This window comes from Schistocerca nitens, unplaced genomic scaffold (genome assembly GCF_023898315.1).
Source record: "Schistocerca nitens isolate TAMUIC-IGC-003100 unplaced genomic scaffold, iqSchNite1.1 HiC_scaffold_191, whole genome shotgun sequence".
NCBI lineage: Eukaryota > Metazoa > Arthropoda > Insecta > Orthoptera > Acrididae > Schistocerca > Schistocerca nitens.
Window position 1 is genome coordinate 146,617 of NW_026045732.1, and position 14,263 is coordinate 160,879.

At 45.2% G+C, this 14,263-nt stretch overlaps 18 non-coding genes across 18 annotated transcripts; all 18 read right to left on the reverse strand.

Moving 5' to 3' along the window:
• Positions 1 to 19: 19 nt before the first annotated feature.
• On the reverse strand, positions 20 to 135 carry Trnal-caa (transfer RNA leucine (anticodon CAA)). Its single transcript has 2 exons — positions 98 to 135; positions 20 to 65 (listed from the first exon to the last, which is right to left on the reverse strand). It is a non-coding gene; the product is annotated as a tRNA-Leu (tRNA).
• Positions 136 to 837: 702 nt separating this feature from the next.
• On the reverse strand, positions 838 to 953 carry Trnal-caa (transfer RNA leucine (anticodon CAA)). The gene is made up of 2 exons: positions 916 to 953; positions 838 to 883 (listed from the first exon to the last, which is right to left on the reverse strand). It is a non-coding gene; the product is annotated as a tRNA-Leu (tRNA).
• Positions 954 to 1,654: 701 nt separating this feature from the next.
• On the reverse strand, positions 1,655 to 1,770 carry Trnal-caa (transfer RNA leucine (anticodon CAA)). The gene is made up of 2 exons: positions 1,733 to 1,770; positions 1,655 to 1,700 (listed from the first exon to the last, which is right to left on the reverse strand). It is a non-coding gene; the product is annotated as a tRNA-Leu (tRNA).
• A 702-nt stretch (positions 1,771 to 2,472) lies between these two features.
• Trnal-caa (transfer RNA leucine (anticodon CAA)) lies at positions 2,473 to 2,588 on the reverse strand. The gene is made up of 2 exons: positions 2,551 to 2,588; positions 2,473 to 2,518 (listed from the first exon to the last, which is right to left on the reverse strand). It is a non-coding gene; the product is annotated as a tRNA-Leu (tRNA).
• Positions 2,589 to 3,290: 702 nt separating this feature from the next.
• On the reverse strand, positions 3,291 to 3,406 carry Trnal-caa (transfer RNA leucine (anticodon CAA)). The gene is made up of 2 exons: positions 3,369 to 3,406; positions 3,291 to 3,336 (listed from the first exon to the last, which is right to left on the reverse strand). It is a non-coding gene; the product is annotated as a tRNA-Leu (tRNA).
• Positions 3,407 to 4,108: 702 nt separating this feature from the next.
• Trnal-caa (transfer RNA leucine (anticodon CAA)) lies at positions 4,109 to 4,224 on the reverse strand. Its single transcript has 2 exons — positions 4,187 to 4,224; positions 4,109 to 4,154 (listed from the first exon to the last, which is right to left on the reverse strand). It is a non-coding gene; the product is annotated as a tRNA-Leu (tRNA).
• Positions 4,225 to 4,926: 702 nt separating this feature from the next.
• Trnal-caa (transfer RNA leucine (anticodon CAA)) lies at positions 4,927 to 5,042 on the reverse strand. The gene is made up of 2 exons: positions 5,005 to 5,042; positions 4,927 to 4,972 (listed from the first exon to the last, which is right to left on the reverse strand). It is a non-coding gene; the product is annotated as a tRNA-Leu (tRNA).
• A 702-nt stretch (positions 5,043 to 5,744) lies between these two features.
• Positions 5,745 to 5,860, reverse strand: Trnal-caa (transfer RNA leucine (anticodon CAA)). The gene is made up of 2 exons: positions 5,823 to 5,860; positions 5,745 to 5,790 (listed from the first exon to the last, which is right to left on the reverse strand). It is a non-coding gene; the product is annotated as a tRNA-Leu (tRNA).
• A 702-nt stretch (positions 5,861 to 6,562) lies between these two features.
• Trnal-caa (transfer RNA leucine (anticodon CAA)) lies at positions 6,563 to 6,678 on the reverse strand. The gene is made up of 2 exons: positions 6,641 to 6,678; positions 6,563 to 6,608 (listed from the first exon to the last, which is right to left on the reverse strand). It is a non-coding gene; the product is annotated as a tRNA-Leu (tRNA).
• Positions 6,679 to 7,380: 702 nt separating this feature from the next.
• Positions 7,381 to 7,496, reverse strand: Trnal-caa (transfer RNA leucine (anticodon CAA)). Its single transcript has 2 exons — positions 7,459 to 7,496; positions 7,381 to 7,426 (listed from the first exon to the last, which is right to left on the reverse strand). It is a non-coding gene; the product is annotated as a tRNA-Leu (tRNA).
• A 702-nt stretch (positions 7,497 to 8,198) lies between these two features.
• On the reverse strand, positions 8,199 to 8,314 carry Trnal-caa (transfer RNA leucine (anticodon CAA)). Its single transcript has 2 exons — positions 8,277 to 8,314; positions 8,199 to 8,244 (listed from the first exon to the last, which is right to left on the reverse strand). It is a non-coding gene; the product is annotated as a tRNA-Leu (tRNA).
• A 702-nt stretch (positions 8,315 to 9,016) lies between these two features.
• Trnal-caa (transfer RNA leucine (anticodon CAA)) lies at positions 9,017 to 9,132 on the reverse strand. Its single transcript has 2 exons — positions 9,095 to 9,132; positions 9,017 to 9,062 (listed from the first exon to the last, which is right to left on the reverse strand). It is a non-coding gene; the product is annotated as a tRNA-Leu (tRNA).
• Positions 9,133 to 9,834: 702 nt separating this feature from the next.
• On the reverse strand, positions 9,835 to 9,950 carry Trnal-caa (transfer RNA leucine (anticodon CAA)). The gene is made up of 2 exons: positions 9,913 to 9,950; positions 9,835 to 9,880 (listed from the first exon to the last, which is right to left on the reverse strand). It is a non-coding gene; the product is annotated as a tRNA-Leu (tRNA).
• Positions 9,951 to 10,652: 702 nt separating this feature from the next.
• Positions 10,653 to 10,768, reverse strand: Trnal-caa (transfer RNA leucine (anticodon CAA)). Its single transcript has 2 exons — positions 10,731 to 10,768; positions 10,653 to 10,698 (listed from the first exon to the last, which is right to left on the reverse strand). It is a non-coding gene; the product is annotated as a tRNA-Leu (tRNA).
• Positions 10,769 to 11,470: 702 nt separating this feature from the next.
• Trnal-caa (transfer RNA leucine (anticodon CAA)) lies at positions 11,471 to 11,586 on the reverse strand. Its single transcript has 2 exons — positions 11,549 to 11,586; positions 11,471 to 11,516 (listed from the first exon to the last, which is right to left on the reverse strand). It is a non-coding gene; the product is annotated as a tRNA-Leu (tRNA).
• A 702-nt stretch (positions 11,587 to 12,288) lies between these two features.
• On the reverse strand, positions 12,289 to 12,404 carry Trnal-caa (transfer RNA leucine (anticodon CAA)). The gene is made up of 2 exons: positions 12,367 to 12,404; positions 12,289 to 12,334 (listed from the first exon to the last, which is right to left on the reverse strand). It is a non-coding gene; the product is annotated as a tRNA-Leu (tRNA).
• A 701-nt stretch (positions 12,405 to 13,105) lies between these two features.
• On the reverse strand, positions 13,106 to 13,221 carry Trnal-caa (transfer RNA leucine (anticodon CAA)). Its single transcript has 2 exons — positions 13,184 to 13,221; positions 13,106 to 13,151 (listed from the first exon to the last, which is right to left on the reverse strand). It is a non-coding gene; the product is annotated as a tRNA-Leu (tRNA).
• A 702-nt stretch (positions 13,222 to 13,923) lies between these two features.
• On the reverse strand, positions 13,924 to 14,039 carry Trnal-caa (transfer RNA leucine (anticodon CAA)). The gene is made up of 2 exons: positions 14,002 to 14,039; positions 13,924 to 13,969 (listed from the first exon to the last, which is right to left on the reverse strand). It is a non-coding gene; the product is annotated as a tRNA-Leu (tRNA).
• Between the last annotated feature and the right edge of the window lie 224 nt (positions 14,040 to 14,263).

Genomic DNA, 14,263 nt, shown 5'->3' on the forward strand with positions numbered 1-14,263 from the left:
AGTGAAGCGACAAAATCTGTGTCAGGAGTGGGATTCGAACCCACGCCCTCATTCGAGGACCAGAAGGCTCTAGCTGCTACTGCAGCCAAGGTCGTTCCTTGAGTCTGGCGCCTTAGACCGCTCGGCCATCCTGACACTTGATTTGATACTCCTCGTTTGTTCTATTAGAGTACTTGCAGTTGATGTTGTAGTCGCATCCACGTTGTCACAGTACGCAGGCATGAGTTCTGCACCCGTTAGACGTTCGCCAGACGCAGCCGCACAAATATAGCGCAGAATGTACCACCAAAAGAGTTTCTCAAATCCAAATAATCACAGCAATCAATACATTTCGTTCGAAACTAAGTCGTCTGTTAAAGACATCAGAGATTAGACAGAATGCAGAGGTCTATCTGTCGAGTAATATCTCAAGTATTGGTCACGTTGTAATCTCCATAAAGTAATACTTTGAGTATATGAATTTATTTCGTGTTCTCTGTATTTCATCAGTGACTATTATTGTACAGATGATGTACTGGTCAGCCTGCACTGTTTCCTCACACTGTCGTTAGCACTCTGCATCTCTAGACAAGAGTCGTTTTCATACCACAAGTGTCCCTTTTGACGTGTTTGCGGCTGTGGCGCGGAAGTATCCTCACGAGGGGAAAGCCGTATTTACAACCAACACTCTCTGTTTGTAGCTCACACTACCGAAGAAACAATTTGGTGCCGTAGGTGCGCTTCTGTTTGATGCAAACTTTTGATTTCACTTAGGAGAACACGGCCAGTATCGTGCTGTTGCACATTACAAAGGATCTCAATGATATTCAGGGTGCTCCAGTGAAGCGACAAAATCTGTGTCAGGAGTGGGATTCGAACCCACGCCCTCATTCGAGGACCAGAAGGCTCTAGCTGCTACTGCAGCCAAGGTCGTTCCTTGAGTCTGGCGCCTTAGACCGCTCGGCCATCCTGACACTTGATTTGATACTCCTCGTTTGTTCTATTAGAGTACTTGCAGTTGATGTTGTAGTCGCATCCACGTTGTCACAGTACGCAGGCATGAGTTCTGCACCCGTTAGACGTTCGCCAGACGCAGCCGCACAAATATAGCGCAGAATGTACCACCAAAAGAGTTTCTCAAATCCAAATAATCACAGCAATCAATACATTTCGTTCGAAACTAAGTCGTCTGTTAAAGACATCAGAGATTAGACAGAATGCAGAGGTCTATCTGTCGAGTAATATCTCAAGTATTGGTCACGTTGTAATCTCCATAAAGTAATACTTTGAGTATATGAATTTATTTCGTGTTCTCTGTATTTCATCAGTGACTATTATTGTACAGATGATGTACTGGTCAGCCTGCACTGTTTCCTCACACTGTCGTTAGCACTCTGCATCTCTAGACAAGAGTCGTTTTCATACCACAAGTGTCCCTTTTGACGTGTTTGCGGCTGTGGCGCGGAAGTATCCTCACGAGGGGAAAGCCGTATTTACAACCAACACTCTCTGTTTGTAGCTCACACTACCGAAGAAACAATTCTTGCCGTAGGTGCGCTTCTGTTTGATGCAAACTTTTGATTTCACTTAGGAGAACACGGCCAGTATCGTGCTGTTGCACATTACAAAGGATCTCAATGATATTCAGGGTGCTCCAGTGAAGCGACAAAATCTGTGTCAGGAGTGGGATTCGAACCCACGCCCTCATTCGAGGACCAGAAGGCTCTAGCTGCTACTGCAGCCAAGGTCGTTCCTTGAGTCTGGCGCCTTAGACCGCTCGGCCATCCTGACACTTGATTTGATACTCCTCGTTTGTTCTATTAGAGTACTTGCAGTTGATGTTGTAGTCGCATCCACGTTGTCACAGTACGCAGGCATGAGTTCTGCACCCGTTAGACGTTCGCCAGACGCAGCCGCACAAATATAGCGCAGAATGTACCACCAAAAGAGTTTCTCAAATCCAAATAATCACAGCAATCAATACATTTCGTTCGAAACTAAGTCGTCTGTTAAAGACATCAGAGATTAGACAGAATGCAGAGGTCTATCTGTCGAGTAATATCTCAAGTATTGGTCACGTTGTAATCTCCATAAAGTAATACTTTGAGTATATGAATTTATTTCGTGTTCTCTGTATTTCATCAGTGACTATTATTGTACAGATGATGTACTGGTCAGCCTGCACTGTTTCCTCACACTGTCGTTAGCACTCTGCATCTCTAGACAAGAGTCGTTTTCATACCACAAGTGTCCCTTTTGACGTGTTTGCGGCTGTGGCGCGGAAGTATCCTCACGAGGGGAAAGCCGTATTTACAACCAACACTCTCTGTTTGTAGCTCACACTACCGAAGAAACAATTTGGTGCCGTAGGTGCGCTTCTGTTTGATGCAAACTTTTGATTTCACTTAGGAGAACACGGCCAGTATCGTGCTGTTGCACATTACAAAGGATCTCAATGATATTCAGGGTGCTCCAGTGAAGCGACAAAATCTGTGTCAGGAGTGGGATTCGAACCCACGCCCTCATTCGAGGACCAGAAGGCTCTAGCTGCTACTGCAGCCGAGGTCGTTCCTTGAGTCTGGCGCCTTAGACCGCTCGGCCATCCTGACACTTGATTTGATACTCCTCGTTTGTTCTATTAGAGTACTTGCAGTTGATGTTGTAGTCGCATCCACGTTGTCACAGTACGCAGGCATGAGTTCTGCACCCGTTAGACGTTCGCCAGACGCAGCCGCACAAATATAGCGCAGAATGTACCACCAAAAGAGTTTCTCAAATCCAAATAATCACAGCAATCAATACATTTCGTTCGAAACTAAGTCGTCTGTTAAAGACATCAGAGATTAGACAGAATGCAGAGGTCTATCTGTCGAGTAATATCTCAAGTATTGGTCACGTTGTAATCTCCATAAAGTAATACTTTGAGTATATGAATTTATTTCGTGTTCTCTGTATTTCATCAGTGACTATTATTGTACAGATGATGTACTGGTCAGCCTGCACTGTTTCCTCACACTGTCGTTAGCACTCTGCATCTCTAGACAAGAGTCGTTTTCATACCACAAGTGTCCCTTTTGACGTGTTTGCGGCTGTGGCGCGGAAGTATCCTCACGAGGGGAAAGCCGTATTTACAACCAACACTCTCTGTTTGTAGCTCACACTACCGAAGAAACAATTTGGTGCCGTAGGTGCGCTTCTGTTTGATGCAAACTTTTGATTTCACTTAGGAGAACACGGCCAGTATCGTGCTGTTGCACATTACAAAGGATCTCAATGATATTCAGGGTGCTCCAGTGAAGCGACAAAATCTGTGTCAGGAGTGGGATTCGAACCCACGCCCTCATTCGAGGACCAGAAGGCTCTAGCTGCTACTGCAGCCAAGGTCGTTCCTTGAGTCTGGCGCCTTAGACCGCTCGGCCATCCTGACACTTGATTTGATACTCCTCGTTTGTTCTATTAGAGTACTTGCAGTTGATGTTGTAGTCGCATCCACGTTGTCACAGTACGCAGGCATGAGTTCTGCACCCGTTAGACGTTCGCCAGACGCAGCCGCACAAATATAGCGCAGAATGTACCACCAAAAGAGTTTCTCAAATCCAAATAATCACAGCAATCAATACATTTCGTTCGAAACTAAGTCGTCTGTTAAAGACATCAGAGATTAGACAGAATGCAGAGGTCTATCTGTCGAGTAATATCTCAAGTATTGGTCACGTTGTAATCTCCATAAAGTAATACTTTGAGTATATGAATTTATTTCGTGTTCTCTGTATTTCATCAGTGACTATTATTGTACAGATGATGTACTGGTCAGCCTGCACTGTTTCCTCACACTGTCGTTAGCACTCTGCATCTCTAGACAAGAGTCGTTTTCATACCACAAGTGTCCCTTTTGACGTGTTTGCGGCTGTGGCGCGGAAGTATCCTCACGAGGGGAAAGCCGTATTTACAACCAACACTCTCTGTTTGTAGCTCACACTACCGAAGAAACAATTTGGTGCCGTAGGTGCGCTTCTGTTTGATGCAAACTTTTGATTTCACTTAGGAGAACACGGCCAGTATCGTGCTGTTGCACATTACAAAGGATCTCAATGATATTCAGGGTGCTCCAGTGAAGCGACAAAATCTGTGTCAGGAGTGGGATTCGAACCCACGCCCTCATTCGAGGACCAGAAGGCTCTAGCTGCTACTGCAGCCAAGGTCGTTCCTTGAGTCTGGCGCCTTAGACCGCTCGGCCATCCTGACACTTGATTTGATACTCCTCGTTTGTTCTATTAGAGTACTTGCAGTTGATGTTGTAGTCGCATCCACGTTGTCACAGTACGCAGGCATGAGTTCTGCACCCGTTAGACGTTCGCCAGACGCAGCCGCACAAATATAGCGCAGAATGTACCACCAAAAGAGTTTCTCAAATCCAAATAATCACAGCAATCAATACATTTCGTTCGAAACTAAGTCGTCTGTTAAAGACATCAGAGATTAGACAGAATGCAGAGGTCTATCTGTCGAGTAATATCTCAAGTATTGGTCACGTTGTAATCTCCATAAAGTAATACTTTGAGTATATGAATTTATTTCGTGTTCTCTGTATTTCATCAGTGACTATTATTGTACAGATGATGTACTGGTCAGCCTGCACTGTTTCCTCACACTGTCGTTAGCACTCTGCATCTCTAGACAAGAGTCGTTTTCATACCACAAGTGTCCCTTTTGACGTGTTTGCGGCTGTGGCGCGGAAGTATCCTCACGAGGGGAAAGCCGTATTTACAACCAACACTCTCTGTTTGTAGCTCACACTACCGAAGAAACAATTTGGTGCCGTAGGTGCGCTTCTGTTTGATGCAAACTTTTGATTTCACTTAGGAGAACACGGCCAGTATCGTGCTGTTGCACATTACAAAGGATCTCAATGATATTCAGGGTGCTCCAGTGAAGCGACAAAATCTGTGTCAGGAGTGGGATTCGAACCCACGCCCTCATTCGAGGACCAGAAGGCTCTAGCTGCTACTGCAGCCAAGGTCGTTCCTTGAGTCTGGCGCCTTAGACCGCTCGGCCATCCTGACACTTGATTTGATACTCCTCGTTTGTTCTATTAGAGTACTTGCAGTTGATGTTGTAGTCGCATCCACGTTGTCACAGTACGCAGGCATGAGTTCTGCACCCGTTAGACGTTCGCCAGACGCAGCCGCACAAATATAGCGCAGAATGTACCACCAAAAGAGTTTCTCAAATCCAAATAATCACAGCAATCAATACATTTCGTTCGAAACTAAGTCGTCTGTTAAAGACATCAGAGATTAGACAGAATGCAGAGGTCTATCTGTCGAGTAATATCTCAAGTATTGGTCACGTTGTAATCTCCATAAAGTAATACTTTGAGTATATGAATTTATTTCGTGTTCTCTGTATTTCATCAGTGACTATTATTGTACAGATGATGTACTGGTCAGCCTGCACTGTTTCCTCACACTGTCGTTAGCACTCTGCATCTCTAGACAAGAGTCGTTTTCATACCACAAGTGTCCCTTTTGACGTGTTTGCGGCTGTGGCGCGGAAGTATCCTCACGAGGGGAAAGCCGTATTTACAACCAACACTCTCTGTTTGTAGCTCACACTACCGAAGAAACAATTTGGTGCCGTAGGTGCGCTTCTGTTTGATGCAAACTTTTGATTTCACTTAGGAGAACACGGCCAGTATCGTGCTGTTGCACATTACAAAGGATCTCAATGATATTCAGGGTGCTCCAGTGAAGCGACAAAATCTGTGTCAGGAGTGGGATTCGAACCCACGCCCTCATTCGAGGACCAGAAGGCTCTAGCTGCTACTGCAGCCAAGGTCGTTCCTTGAGTCTGGCGCCTTAGACCGCTCGGCCATCCTGACACTTGATTTGATACTCCTCGTTTGTTCTATTAGAGTACTTGCAGTTGATGTTGTAGTCGCATCCACGTTGTCACAGTACGCAGGCATGAGTTCTGCACCCGTTAGACGTTCGCCAGACGCAGCCGCACAAATATAGCGCAGAATGTACCACCAAAAGAGTTTCTCAAATCCAAATAATCACAGCAATCAATACATTTCGTTCGAAACTAAGTCGTCTGTTAAAGACATCAGAGATTAGACAGAATGCAGAGGTCTATCTGTCGAGTAATATCTCAAGTATTGGTCACGTTGTAATCTCCATAAAGTAATACTTTGAGTATATGAATTTATTTCGTGTTCTCTGTATTTCATCAGTGACTATTATTGTACAGATGATGTACTGGTCAGCCTGCACTGTTTCCTCACACTGTCGTTAGCACTCTGCATCTCTAGACAAGAGTCGTTTTCATACCACAAGTGTCCCTTTTGACGTGTTTGCGGCTGTGGCGCGGAAGTATCCTCACGAGGGGAAAGCCGTATTTACAACCAACACTCTCTGTTTGTAGCTCACACTACCGAAGAAACAATTTGGTGCCGTAGGTGCGCTTCTGTTTGATGCAAACTTTTGATTTCACTTAGGAGAACACGGCCAGTATCGTGCTGTTGCACATTACAAAGGATCTCAATGATATTCAGGGTGCTCCAGTGAAGCGACAAAATCTGTGTCAGGAGTGGGATTCGAACCCACGCCCTCATTCGAGGACCAGAAGGCTCTAGCTGCTACTGCAGCCAAGGTCGTTCCTTGAGTCTGGCGCCTTAGACCGCTCGGCCATCCTGACACTTGATTTGATACTCCTCGTTTGTTCTATTAGAGTACTTGCAGTTGATGTTGTAGTCGCATCCACGTTGTCACAGTACGCAGGCATGAGTTCTGCACCCGTTAGACGTTCGCCAGACGCAGCCGCACAAATATAGCGCAGAATGTACCACCAAAAGAGTTTCTCAAATCCAAATAATCACAGCAATCAATACATTTCGTTCGAAACTAAGTCGTCTGTTAAAGACATCAGAGATTAGACAGAATGCAGAGGTCTATCTGTCGAGTAATATCTCAAGTATTGGTCACGTTGTAATCTCCATAAAGTAATACTTTGAGTATATGAATTTATTTCGTGTTCTCTGTATTTCATCAGTGACTATTATTGTACAGATGATGTACTGGTCAGCCTGCACTGTTTCCTCACACTGTCGTTAGCACTCTGCATCTCTAGACAAGAGTCGTTTTCATACCACAAGTGTCCCTTTTGACGTGTTTGCGGCTGTGGCGCGGAAGTATCCTCACGAGGGGAAAGCCGTATTTACAACCAACACTCTCTGTTTGTAGCTCACACTACCGAAGAAACAATTTGGTGCCGTAGGTGCGCTTCTGTTTGATGCAAACTTTTGATTTCACTTAGGAGAACACGGCCAGTATCGTGCTGTTGCACATTACAAAGGATCTCAATGATATTCAGGGTGCTCCAGTGAAGCGACAAAATCTGTGTCAGGAGTGGGATTCGAACCCACGCCCTCATTCGAGGACCAGAAGGCTCTAGCTGCTACTGCAGCCAAGGTCGTTCCTTGAGTCTGGCGCCTTAGACCGCTCGGCCATCCTGACACTTGATTTGATACTCCTCGTTTGTTCTATTAGAGTACTTGCAGTTGATGTTGTAGTCGCATCCACGTTGTCACAGTACGCAGGCATGAGTTCTGCACCCGTTAGACGTTCGCCAGACGCAGCCGCACAAATATAGCGCAGAATGTACCACCAAAAGAGTTTCTCAAATCCAAATAATCACAGCAATCAATACATTTCGTTCGAAACTAAGTCGTCTGTTAAAGACATCAGAGATTAGACAGAATGCAGAGGTCTATCTGTCGAGTAATATCTCAAGTATTGGTCACGTTGTAATCTCCATAAAGTAATACTTTGAGTATATGAATTTATTTCGTGTTCTCTGTATTTCATCAGTGACTATTATTGTACAGATGATGTACTGGTCAGCCTGCACTGTTTCCTCACACTGTCGTTAGCACTCTGCATCTCTAGACAAGAGTCGTTTTCATACCACAAGTGTCCCTTTTGACGTGTTTGCGGCTGTGGCGCGGAAGTATCCTCACGAGGGGAAAGCCGTATTTACAACCAACACTCTCTGTTTGTAGCTCACACTACCGAAGAAACAATTTGGTGCCGTAGGTGCGCTTCTGTTTGATGCAAACTTTTGATTTCACTTAGGAGAACACGGCCAGTATCGTGCTGTTGCACATTACAAAGGATCTCAATGATATTCAGGGTGCTCCAGTGAAGCGACAAAATCTGTGTCAGGAGTGGGATTCGAACCCACGCCCTCATTCGAGGACCAGAAGGCTCTAGCTGCTACTGCAGCCAAGGTCGTTCCTTGAGTCTGGCGCCTTAGACCGCTCGGCCATCCTGACACTTGATTTGATACTCCTCGTTTGTTCTATTAGAGTACTTGCAGTTGATGTTGTAGTCGCATCCACGTTGTCACAGTACGCAGGCATGAGTTCTGCACCCGTTAGACGTTCGCCAGACGCAGCCGCACAAATATAGCGCAGAATGTACCACCAAAAGAGTTTCTCAAATCCAAATAATCACAGCAATCAATACATTTCGTTCGAAACTAAGTCGTCTGTTAAAGACATCAGAGATTAGACAGAATGCAGAGGTCTATCTGTCGAGTAATATCTCAAGTATTGGTCACGTTGTAATCTCCATAAAGTAATACTTTGAGTATATGAATTTATTTCGTGTTCTCTGTATTTCATCAGTGACTATTATTGTACAGATGATGTACTGGTCAGCCTGCACTGTTTCCTCACACTGTCGTTAGCACTCTGCATCTCTAGACAAGAGTCGTTTTCATACCACAAGTGTCCCTTTTGACGTGTTTGCGGCTGTGGCGCGGAAGTATCCTCACGAGGGGAAAGCCGTATTTACAACCAACACTCTCTGTTTGTAGCTCACACTACCGAAGAAACAATTTGGTGCCGTAGGTGCGCTTCTGTTTGATGCAAACTTTTGATTTCACTTAGGAGAACACGGCCAGTATCGTGCTGTTGCACATTACAAAGGATCTCAATGATATTCAGGGTGCTCCAGTGAAGCGACAAAATCTGTGTCAGGAGTGGGATTCGAACCCACGCCCTCATTCGAGGACCAGAAGGCTCTAGCTGCTACTGCAGCCAAGGTCGTTCCTTGAGTCTGGCGCCTTAGACCGCTCGGCCATCCTGACACTTGATTTGATACTCCTCGTTTGTTCTATTAGAGTACTTGCAGTTGATGTTGTAGTCGCATCCACGTTGTCACAGTACGCAGGCATGAGTTCTGCACCCGTTAGACGTTCGCCAGACGCAGCCGCACAAATATAGCGCAGAATGTACCACCAAAAGAGTTTCTCAAATCCAAATAATCACAGCAATCAATACATTTCGTTCGAAACTAAGTCGTCTGTTAAAGACATCAGAGATTAGACAGAATGCAGAGGTCTATCTGTCGAGTAATATCTCAAGTATTGGTCACGTTGTAATCTCCATAAAGTAATACTTTGAGTATATGAATTTATTTCGTGTTCTCTGTATTTCATCAGTGACTATTATTGTACAGATGATGTACTGGTCAGCCTGCACTGTTTCCTCACACTGTCGTTAGCACTCTGCATCTCTAGACAAGAGTCGTTTTCATACCACAAGTGTCCCTTTTGACGTGTTTGCGGCTGTGGCGCGGAAGTATCCTCACGAGGGGAAAGCCGTATTTACAACCAACACTCTCTGTTTGTAGCTCACACTACCGAAGAAACAATTTGGTGCCGTAGGTGCGCTTCTGTTTGATGCAAACTTTTGATTTCACTTAGGAGAACACGGCCAGTATCGTGCTGTTGCACATTACAAAGGATCTCAATGATATTCAGGGTGCTCCAGTGAAGCGACAAAATCTGTGTCAGGAGTGGGATTCGAACCCACGCCCTCATTCGAGGACCAGAAGGCTCTAGCTGCTACTGCAGCCAAGGTCGTTCCTTGAGTCTGGCGCCTTAGACCGCTCGGCCATCCTGACACTTGATTTGATACTCCTCGTTTGTTCTATTAGAGTACTTGCAGTTGATGTTGTAGTCGCATCCACGTTGTCACAGTACGCAGGCATGAGTTCTGCACCCGTTAGACGTTCGCCAGACGCAGCCGCACAAATATAGCGCAGAATGTACCACCAAAAGAGTTTCTCAAATCCAAATAATCACAGCAATCAATACATTTCGTTCGAAACTAAGTCGTCTGTTAAAGACATCAGAGATTAGACAGAATGCAGAGGTCTATCTGTCGAGTAATATCTCAAGTATTGGTCACGTTGTAATCTCCATAAAGTAATACTTTGAGTATATGAATTTATTTCGTGTTCTCTGTATTTCATCAGTGACTATTATTGTACAGATGATGTACTGGTCAGCCTGCACTGTTTCCTCACACTGTCGTTAGCACTCTGCATCTCTAGACAAGATTCGTTTTCATACCACAAGTGTCCCTTTTGACGTGTTTGCGGCTGTGGCGCGGAAGTATCCTCACGAGGGGAAAGCCGTATTTACAACCAACACTCTCTGTTTGTAGCTCACACTACCGAAGAAACAATTTGGTGCCGTAGGTGCGCTTCTGTTTGATGCAAACTTTTGATTTCACTTAGGAGAACACGGCCAGTATCGTGCTGTTGCACATTACAAAGGATCTCAATGATATTCAGGGTGCTCCAGTGAAGCGACAAAATCTGTGTCAGGAGTGGGATTCGAACCCACGCCCTCATTCGAGGACCAGAAGGCTCTAGCTGCTACTGCAGCCAAGGTCGTTCCTTGAGTCTGGCGCCTTAGACCGCTCGGCCATCCTGACACTTGATTTGATACTCCTCGTTTGTTCTATTAGAGTACTTGCAGTTGATGTTGTAGTCGCATCCACGTTGTCACAGTACGCAGGCATGAGTTCTGCACCCGTCAGACGTTCGCCAGACGCAGCCGCACAAATATAGCGCAGAATGTACCACCAAAAGAGTTTCTCAAATCCAAATAATCACAGCAATCAATACATTTCGTTCGAAACTAAGTCGTCTGTTAAAGACATCAGAGATTAGACAGAATGCAGAGGTCTATCTGTCGAGTAATATCTCAAGTATTGGTCACGTTGTAATCTCCATAAAGTAATACTTTGAGTATATGAATTTATTTCGTGTTCTCTGTATTTCATCAGTGACTATTATTGTACAGATGATGTACTGGTCAGCCTGCACTGTTTCCTCACACTGTCGTTAGCACTCTGCATCTCTAGACAAGAGTCGTTTTCATACCACAAGTGTCCCTTTTGACGTGTTTGCGGCTGTGGCGCGGAAGTATCCTCACGAGGGGAAAGCCGTATTTACAACCAACACTCTCTGTTTGTAGCTCACACTACCGAAGAAACAATTTGGTGCCGTAGGTGCGCTTCTGTTTGATGCAAACTTTTGATTTCACTTAGGAGAACACGGCCAGTATCGTGCTGTTGCACATTACAAAGGATCTCAATGATATTCAGGGTGCTCCAGTGAAGCGACAAAATCTGTGTCAGGAGTGGGATTCGAACCCACGCCCTCATTCGAGGACCAGAAGGCTCTAGCTGCTACTGCAGCCAAGGTCGTTCCTTGAGTCTGGCGCCTTAGACCGCTCGGCCATCCTGACACTTGATTTGATACTCCTCGTTTGTTCTATTAGAGTACTTGCAGTTGATGTTGTAGTCGCATCCACGTTGTCACAGTACGCAGGCATGAGTTCTGCACCCGTTAGACGTTCGCCAGACGCAGCCGCACAAATATAGCGCAGAATGTACCACCAAAAGAGTTTCTCAAATCCAAATAATCACAGCAATCAATACATTTCGTTCGAAACTAAGTCGTCTGTTAAAGACATCAGAGATTAGACAGAATGCAGAGGTCTATCTGTCGAGTAATATCTCAAGTATTGGTCACGTTGTAATCTCCATAAAGTAATACTTTGAGTATATGAATTTATTTCGTGTTCTCTGTATTTCATCAGTGACTATTATTGTACAGATGATGTACTGGTCAGCCTGCACTGTTTCCTCACACTGTCGTTAGCACTCTGCATCTCTAGACAAGAGTCGTTTTCATACCACAAGTGTCCCTTTTGACGTGTTTGCGGCTGTGGCGCGGAAGTATCCTCACGAGGGGAAAGCCGTATTTACAACCAACACTCTCTGTTTGTAGCTCACACTACCGAAGAAACAATTTGGTGCCGTAGGTGCGCTTCTGTTTGATGCAAACTTTTGATTTCACTTAGGAGAACACGGCCAGTATCGTGCTGTTGCACATTACAAAGGATCTCAATGATATTCAGGGTGCTCCAGTGAAGCGACAAAATCTGTGTCAGGAGTGGGATTCGAACCCACGCCCTCATTCGAGGACCAGAAGGCTCTAGCTGCTACTGCAGCCAAGGTCGTTCCTTGAGTCTGGCGCCTTAGACCGCTCGGCCATCCTGACACTTGATTCGATACTCCTCGTTTGTTCTATTAGAGTACTTGCAGTTGATGTTGTAGTCGCATCCACGTTGTCACAGTACGCAGGCATGAGTTCTGCACCCGTTAGACGTTCGCCAGACGCAGCCGCACAAATATAGCGCAGAATGTACCACCAAAAGAGTTTCTCAAATCCAAATAATCACAGCAATCAATACATTTCGTTCGAAACTAAGTCGTCTGTTAAAGACATCAGAGATTAGACAGAATGCAGAGGTCTATCTGTCGAGTAATATCTCAAGTATTGGTCACGTTGTAATCTCCATAAAGTAATACTTTGAGTATATGAATTTATTTCGTGTTCTCTGTATTTCATCAGTGACTATTATTGTACAGATGATGTACTGGTCAGCCTGCACTGTTTCCTCACACTGTCGTTAGCACTCTGCATCTCTAGACAAGAGTCGTTTTCATACCACAAGTGTCCCTTTTGACGTGTTTGCGGCTGTGGCGCGGAAGTATCCTCACGAGGGGAAAGCCGTATTTACAACCAACACTCTCTGTTTGTAGCTCACACTACCGAAGAAACAATTCTTGCCGTAGGTGCGCTTCTGTTTGATGCAAACTTTTGATTTCACTTAGGAGAACACGGCCAGTATCGTGCTGTTGCACATTACAAAGGATCTCAATGATATTCAGGGTGCTCCAGTGAAGCGACAAAATCTGTGTCAGGAGTGGGATTCGAACCCACGCCCTCATTCGAGGACCAGAAGGCTCTAGCTGCTACTGCAGCCAAGGTCGTTCCTTGAGTCTGGCGCCTTAGACCGCTCGGCCATCCTGACACTTGATTTGATACTCCTCGTTTGTTCTATTAGAGTACTTGCAGTTGATGTTGTAGTCGCATCCACGTTGTCACAGTACGCAGGCATGAGTTCTGCACCCGTTAGACGTTCGCCAGACGCAGCCGCACAAATATAGCGCAGAATGTACCACCAAAAGAGTTTCTCAAATCCAAATAATCACAGCAATCAATACATTTCGTTCGAAACTAAGTCGTCTGTTAAAGACATCAGAGATTAGACAGAATGCAGAGGTCTATCTGTCGAGTAATATCTCAAGTATTGGTCACGTTGTAATCTCCATAAAGTAATACTTTGAGTATATGAATTTATTTCGTGTTCTCTGTATTTCATCAGTGACTATTATTGTACAGATGATGTACTGGTCAGCCTGCACTGTTTCCTCACACTGTCGTTAGCACTCTGCATCTCTAGACAAGAGTCGTTTTCATACCACAAGTGTCCCTTTTGACGTGTTTGCGGCTGTGGCGCGGAAGTATCCTCACGAGGGGAAAGCCGTATTTACAACCAACACTCTCTGTTTGTAGCTCACACTACCGAAGAAACAATTTGGTGCCGTAGGTGCGCTTCTGTTTGATGCAAACTTTTGATTTCACTTAGGAGAACACGGCCAGTATCGTGCTGTTGCACATTACAAAGGATCTCAATGATATTCAGGGTGCTCCAGTGAAGCGACAAAATCTGTGTCAGGAGTGGGATTCGAACCCACGCCCTCATTCGAGGACCAGAAGGCTCTAGCTGCTACTGCAGCCAAGGTCGTTCCTTGAGTCTGGCGCCTTAGACCGCTCGGCCATCCTGACACTTGATTTGATACTCCTCGTTTGTTCTATTAGAGTACTTGCAGTTGATGTTGTAGTCGCATCCACGTTGTCACAGTACGCAGGCATGAGTTCTGCACCCGTTAGACGTTCGCCAGACGCAGCCGCACAAATATAGCGCAGAATGTACCACCAAAAGAGTTTCTCAAATCCAAATAATCACAGCAATCAATACATTTCGTTCGAAACTAAGTCGTCTGTTAAAG